General features: G+C 37.3%; 1 protein-coding gene and 1 pseudogene across 1 annotated transcript in view; one reads left to right on the forward strand and one right to left on the reverse strand.

Moving 5' to 3' along the window:
• The window catches only part of N4bp2l2 (NEDD4 binding protein 2 like 2), a 119446-nt gene that overhangs the window by 31338 nt on the left and 80402 nt on the right, over positions 1-7706 (reverse strand). The window lies entirely within an intron of this gene.
• Positions 483-1897, forward strand: LOC101588075 (annotated as a pseudogene).

The following is a 7706-nucleotide window of genomic DNA, read 5'->3' on the forward strand; positions in this document are numbered from 1 at the left end:
AAAAAAAAAAAAAAAAAAAAAAAACCACTGCAGATATGAAAAAAGATTTTAACATTCACATAAGTAAAGCATATTGATCTCCAGACAGCCATGATCAAAAAACAAAATAAAAAGTCCATGACACATAATTAAAATATAAGAAATCAAATATAAGAACAGAATCTTAAAAGCATTTGAGCAAGGTGTGGTGGCAAACACCTTTAGATGCAGCACTTGGAAGGCTGAGGCAGAAGGACTGTTCTAAATTCGAGACCAGCCTGGGCTTCAAAGTAAGCTCAAAGTCAACCTGAACTGTATAGTAAAACCATGTTTAAAAAAGTCAAAAAAAAAAAAAAAAAAAAAAAAGCTATTAGAGAAAAGTAATGAAACAGGAACAGGTATAAAGGAAAATCTATTAGTCTTCTCAACATAAACTTTAAAGGCAGAGCAAGCTGGAAGGAAGTGTTTCAAACCCTGAAAGAAAGCAATTTCAACACAAATTGATGGATTCTGAAAAATTACTTTTAACAATTGATCAAGAGGGCACCAGAGTTTTGAACTGCTCATTTCGCATCAGCATCCTGGTCCTCTGTGTGTTGTCTGGAGTGCTAGAACATGACAACCACCCTCTCTGCAGAGGAGCTAGGCTCCTTGAACACAGCGACCTACAGAACTTGGCCAAGAGTTTGGGCCTCTGGGCTAACCTCAGGGCAAACAAGCTCTTAAAAGCTTTGAAAACCCACCTTAAACAGGAAGCACAAAAAGAAAATAAAAATCAGGATGAAAGTTAAGCTTTCACATCCTCTGGTGATGAGACTGAGGTACAGATTAACAGCGGAGGAACAAGCCGCGAAGGAGGCAGTGGACTTCATCTCCAAAACAAGGAGGAGGTGGCGTAATACAGTCCCTGGGGAACCTGTCTCCCAGCAGGATCATTCTGAGATAAGCCTGAGTCATTTCACCGAACTACAGAATCAAGAAGACCAGGAAAACTGGAATTTCAGAACTAATGGAAAAATCCCTTCTCTACCAGACAAGAGCCTTGGAAATGAGCATACAGTTTCCTTAGGAAAAGATAATGAAGATTCAAAGGAACCTTCAGAAAAATTTTCACTACACAGATGGATTTTCCATACTTGGAAACAGGAAAAGAATTGCAGTCACTACTCCAAACTGTAAAAAGCTCCATGAGGCTCATTTTAAGGAAATGGAGTCCATTGATGAGTATATTAAGAGAAGAAAGAAACACCACTCCTCTCATGAAATGAAGAAGCAGTCCAGCAGTGAGCGAGGGGTAATGACACACATGCCTCCAGGAAGCCTCTCCACAGCTTGCCCTCCCAGTAGTGCTCACAAGACTCTACCAGGAGGAGCGCTAAGAATCTAAAAGGGTCAGTTAAGCACTCTTCTCTCAGCCACGAAAACAAACATGAGGTTTTCAGCTGCAACTAAAGATAATGAGCATAAGTGTTCACTGACCAAGACTCCAGCCAGAAAGTCTCCATTTGTCACCATGGTTGGGAACGTGGCAAAAGGCCAGACTGTGTTCAAGACACCCACATTAAAGACCACAAAGGGGAAATCTGCTGCTACTGTGATTACTCCATTCAAGTTGACAACTATGGGAATGCAGACTCCTGTCTCCAATAAGAAACCAGTATTTGATCACAAAGCAAGTTTGTCTCGTTCCCTCAACGATGAACCACGTAAAGGAAAGTTGAAACCATGGGGGCAATCTAAAGAAGATAATTCTCTGAATGAACATGTGAGCAGAATAAGTTTCCATAAGAAAACTTACAAACAACCTCCTATCCAGACCAGGGAAGAGCAACAGAAGAAGCATGAGCAAGAATGGAAGGAGAAGAAAGTCAAGGTTCTGGGAGCTCGCAGGGGCCTTATTATGGTTAAAGATAGATGATTTTTTAACTCCTGTAAATATTACTTCATTCTGAATTTGCTTTCCTTGTACAAATATTTCTACATTGTCCTGATTTTTTTTTCTACAGATAACTTTTGTTCATTATCTATGTAGTATGAGTAGTACTTCATGTCCACATCTCTGAAAGTTGTAAACATCTTAAAGCTCATAAATTCTGTAGAATGGCTTTAAGTATTTGTATACTCAATTTTCTGATGAGACCCATTCCAGATTCTTAACCTAGATCTATAATGTCAACATCCTGTATGCTGGTGCTAATATTAACAGACTGGCAGTCCTCTTCCAGCTCGGAGCATCTACCCAAGGGCAGTGAGATGCACTACAAGCTTCAACAGAATCTGAACAATATTAAGTGAGTAGGGAAAGCTGGGATAGGAGGGCCACCCCCTCAGCCTATACAGAAGCTACTAAGTTTAATGAGCGGGCCTCATGGTTTGGAGATGAATCAGTATTTTGCCTTTGGGAAAAATGTTTTGTTTAGGTATATAAGCACCTCTGTTTCTTGTCATTGCCATTTGTTACTTGCTATGTTCTTAAAAATAAAAATCTACAGCTGAAAAAAAAATGATGGAGAAATAAGATATTACCATGATAAAGAGCACCTAAAGAAATTCATCACCACCAAGCCAGTGCTCCAAAAAATTACCAAGGACATCCTAGAAAGAGATAATAAAGATATCAATGCCAATGTCACACTAGCAATTAAGTACAAGGGAAAAAAGGCAAAGCAGTAATGAGTCAATAATGCAATGAAAGGATTAATTCAATACCTATCAATTATAAGTATCAATGTGAATGGACTCATTGCACCAATGAAAATACACAGATTAGCAAAATGGATCAAGAAACAAAATCCAATGATATACTGTATACAAGAAACACATTTAACACAGAAAGAAATTAATATCAAAGGATGGAAAACAACATTTAATACAACAAGAAGCCCCAAAACACTTTAGGCAGAAGTAACTTTAAAAGGACTTTAAGCCAAAGCTGATACATATTGGTTATTAGAACTATTCAACAGGAAGACAGTTATAAAAACATATGCACCAAACCATGGTGCACCCAACTTCATAAAACAAACATTAATGTATATAAAAATCAGATAGACACCAATACAAAACAACAACAACAAAAATCAATACAATTACAGTGAGGGACCTCACTACCCCACTGAAATAAACAGATCAACTAAATGACAACAAAAAAAGTCAACAAATAATTATCAGAATTGAAGCAAATCTTTCAATAAATAGACTAAATAGATATTTACAAAATGTTCCACCCAACAACTGAATACATATTTTTTCAGCAGCACATAGGGCTTTTTCCAAAATATACCATATAGTAGTCCATAAGTCATGCTTAAGTAAATGCAAAGTAATCAAAATTTTATCATGCATATCATCAGATTACAGTACAGTGAGGGCTGGGGAGATAGCTCAGTAGAATAAGTGCTTCCCTGGCAAGTGCAAGGGCCTGAGTTCAATCCCCAGTTCCGCCAAAAAAAAAAAAAAAAAAGTATGTACAGTACAGTGAAAGTAGAAATCAATAGCAAAGATAGCCACAGAAACCGCAAACATATGGAAATTAAGCAACATGCTCTTAAGTAGTCAGTGGGTCACAGAATAAAACAGTTCCTAGCTCACACATGCTAGGCAAGCACTTTATCAATGAGGTAATAACCCCATCGCTCATGGTTCAAAATTTAAATGTGGGTAAGTAAGCTATGTAAATACATAAAATTTACACTGTCAGAGTCTGGTTGCTTCTATCTTCTAGGCAGTATACAGTTCATAGGGATTTTCAACTACACTTGTGGCTGACCTATGAAAGAAAAGACAGCAGTGGCTTGCTCCTATCTTTTGGGTCTACCTTAAATGTTGCATTAAAATGTCAAATACACACACATAAAACCCAACCACTATCCTTTAATATCCTCACCAACACTTTCCAGGATCTTATCCAATATCTAATTTATAACGGATGATCAACTTAGGGGTATTGTTTAGCTGTTTTTGAGAAGAGTCTCACTATGTAGTTCCAGTTCTCCTTGCTCTGAGTTTGTGGTGATCCTCCTGCCTCTAGACAGCTGAGCCTACAGGCATGTTCCACCATGCCAAGATGGATGATTAATACTGATTTGAGTAGGTAAGCTCACATTATTCTCTGATGCAAATAATTTTCTCTGATCCATTTTGCATTCTTTCCATCTTGAACTTACTGCTAATATGGTGTTATATGAGATAGTCATTATACTTAGATTATATATTTGTCTTAGCTGAATGCATATAATAATTCATTTTCTAGAGGAATTTTACAAATTTAGTGTAATTATAAAGTAATTAACTTGATTACCTATAAATACTCTTTACTTGTGAGTCATATTTCATAGTTGTTTTTCTTGTTTTTTCAGTCTGAGACAAGGTCTTGCACTGCAGTTCATGCTGGCCCTGATCTCACTTTGCAGTCCAGGCTGGTCTTGAACTCACAACGATCCTCCTGCCTCAGCCTCCTGAATGCTGGGATTACAGGCATGCACCATCATGCCTAGCTTCATATAGTTTTTCTATCAGCTGTTAAGAGGAAAAGATTGCTTCTGCCCCGAATCCTGGAGAACACAAGTGGATTTTATAAAACCCAGACATACTTTTTGAAAGGTTTTTATGTTATTTCAACTAATGCTATGATCATTAATTATGATGTGTCAACTTCACGAGTTAGAACTGCTTACCCAGATTAATGAACTTCTGGGTATGTCTGTGGATGTAGGCCACAAACTGAGGAGGGAAGACCCACCCAAGATGGGGGTGGCACAACAAATAGGCTTATAGCCAGGAGGAGAAAAAAGGAAAACAGAAGAAAGTCTTCCCTTTTCTTCTCCAGTGTACCTTGAGTCTTCGCTATTGCCTTTGGATGCTGCTTTCCAGGTCTTTGGGACTTCCTGTGCAGACTCTAGCCTTCCAAAGCAGACTGCTGGACTTTCGGACACAGATCTGCACTGGAAACAACTCCAGGCCTTCAACCCTGGCTCCTCTAGCTCTCCATCTTGCACACGGCCAGTTTGTATTTTTCCACCTCTAATTCCTTAGGCAGTCATTATAAGTCTACATAATAAATCTTTTATATAATCATATATGTTCCTCTAGTGAACCCTAACTGATACAAACACTGTTATGCATTTTGTTTTGCCGGAAAATTTATATTTGTCTTACAGTACTTTATTTAACAATTTGATTCTTTTGTGTGAAATTTTGGAATTTTTTGTTTGTTTTTGTGGAACTGGGGATTGAACTCAGGTCCTTGCACTTGCGAGCTGAGCACTTATTCTACTGAGCCATCTCTCCGGCCCCTGGAATTTGGTTTTATCTTATGATTGTTTACTTGTAGTTCATATTTACTCAGACTTATATCAGTGTACCTATATCCAATTACTTTTTCAAGTATTATAAAATTTCATCAAATCATTTCTCTGATTTATAAGCTTAAATATTGATATCTAAGGTAATATCCCACATTTTAGGTTCATTAGCTTATATTATATAGCTCAGCATTAATATTTATTAGCAAAATCCAGTCTCAAGCTAGGAAACCCTGTTACACTTGTTCAGAAGCTATGTTTCACAATTGTTATTTTCACAGATGTGTGCACTGGAAGATAAGAACTGTGGGAAAATGTGAATGAGTGAAGCATATCCATCAGGAATGATTTGAAAAGTAACTTTACATATTATTCATAAAGTGAAAGACGTGCCAGACTATTTAAACAAGAAACAATGCAGGTGACATTTGATGATCAGAATATTCCTCTTTAATTTTATCTTATATAGTCTTACTAAATTTTTTTCATTACGGGCAGGTGTGGTGGTGCATGACTATAATCCCAGCACTCAGGATGCTGAGACAGGAGGGTCACTGCCAATTTGAGGGCAGCCTGGGCTACAAAGTGATTTCAGGCCTAGCCTGAACTTCATAGTGAAACTCTGTCCCAAAACAAACACAAAAAAACTTCATTAAAGTTATTAAGGTTAAAAAGCTAGCAAACTCTAGGATATTTCTTTTCTTTTTTTCTTTTTTGCAGAACCAGGGATTGAACTCAGGCCCTTGCACTTGCCAGGGAAGTGCTTATTCTACTGAGCCATCTCCCCGGCCCTTAGGATATTTCTTGCTAATATCTTTCTAACAAGAACAGTGTACAAAAGTATAATTCTTTTTGTAGACTCCCACTACTAAATTTCAGACATATCTTAGCATTCATACTAACAACATAATGAAAGAAACAATATTCCAGGTGGCCTATATACTTTCTGCATGGAGAAGAGTAGATGTGGGTCATAGTACTTCATACTTAACTTTAAAAAAAAATCTAAAATAATAATGACCTAGCAATTTTATTTTATAGCTCTTCTTGCTAACATACCAATTACATAGTGCCATTTATAAAACAAAATTACCATGCTCAATTTCAGGAATTATATAAATCCTAATCCTGTTATGGCTTGTATTTTAGATGCCCTCCCAAGTATATGAAATATAATTAGAATATGCTGATTATTTCTATGTAGATAACCTGGTAAATAAGTTGTTATAAATAGCTTTTCACTACAGAAGTTTAAAGCTCAAAAGCACTGTTTTATAAATGAATGTAAATATTTTATATTATAACAAACTGATACAGTGATACAATGGTATGAAATAAGCATAATGGCACATACTTGTAATCCCAGCAATATGGGAGGCTGAAATGGGAAGATGGTTATGTTTGAGTCCAGCCTAGGCTTGCATCTTATCAAAACCTAGTTGCAAAATTAAAAATTAAAAATTGACTGGCTCTGTAATGAATGCCCTGTGCAGCCACAAAAAAGAAAAAGGAAGGAAAGAAGGAAAGAAAGATAGATCAACACCCAAGTACTGAAAATAAAACTTTAATAATCCAAAAATAAACATCACTAATAATGTGATTTATTTATCTGTTATCATTTGTACCTTTGTTTATTCCTTCTTTTTGAAGTTTGATTTTCTTTTACTTATTTACTTTTGAACATACTAAAATAAGATAATCAGGGGCCAGGGAGATAGCTCAGTAGAATAAGTGCTTGCCTGGCAAGTGCAGGGTCCTGAGTTCAATCCCCGGTACTGAAAAAAAAAGAGGGGGAAGGGGGCGGAGGGGGAGGAGGAGGAGGAGAAGAAGAAACAAGAAACAAGAAACAAGAAAGAAGAAAGAAGAAGAAGATAAGCGTTCCTGTTAAATAAGCTTAAGGTAAATAAAAGCAGCTGAGAAAAGGAAGGAAATACAGATTTTAAAAGATGTTTAGAATTTCTCACAAAGAAAAGCCTTGGCCCAGATGGCTTCACTAGGAATTGTCAAATATTTAAAACAAAATTTTCACAAATTCTTTTCTTCTTCTTCTTCTGTATTTAGGGCAGGGTCTACAGGGTTTCACCACGTAGATCAGACTCGTAGTGATTCTCCCGTTTTCAGCCTCCCAAGTGCTGAGATTACAGGTTCGAGCCACCACACTCACGTTCAATTGCCATCTCAGTGCACCGGGAATGAGACTGGCATGGCATGCAGGGGATGGAACCCCAGCTGCTGTGACAAATTCTTTTAAAAACTAGAAAGAAGCTGGAGAGATAGCGTAGTGGTTTACACATTAGGCTCTACAGCAAGAGGTCATAGGTTCGAGTCTCAGGTCTGCCTTTATTGGGCTGGGGAGATGGCTCAGTAGAATAAGCACTTGCCTGGCAAGCACAAGGGCCTGAGTTCAATCCCCGGTTCACAAAA

Source organism: Octodon degus, unplaced genomic scaffold, assembly GCF_000260255.1.
Source record: "Octodon degus isolate 3935 unplaced genomic scaffold, OctDeg1.0 scaffold00038, whole genome shotgun sequence".
In the NCBI taxonomy this organism is placed as follows: domain Eukaryota; kingdom Metazoa; phylum Chordata; class Mammalia; order Rodentia; family Octodontidae; genus Octodon; species Octodon degus.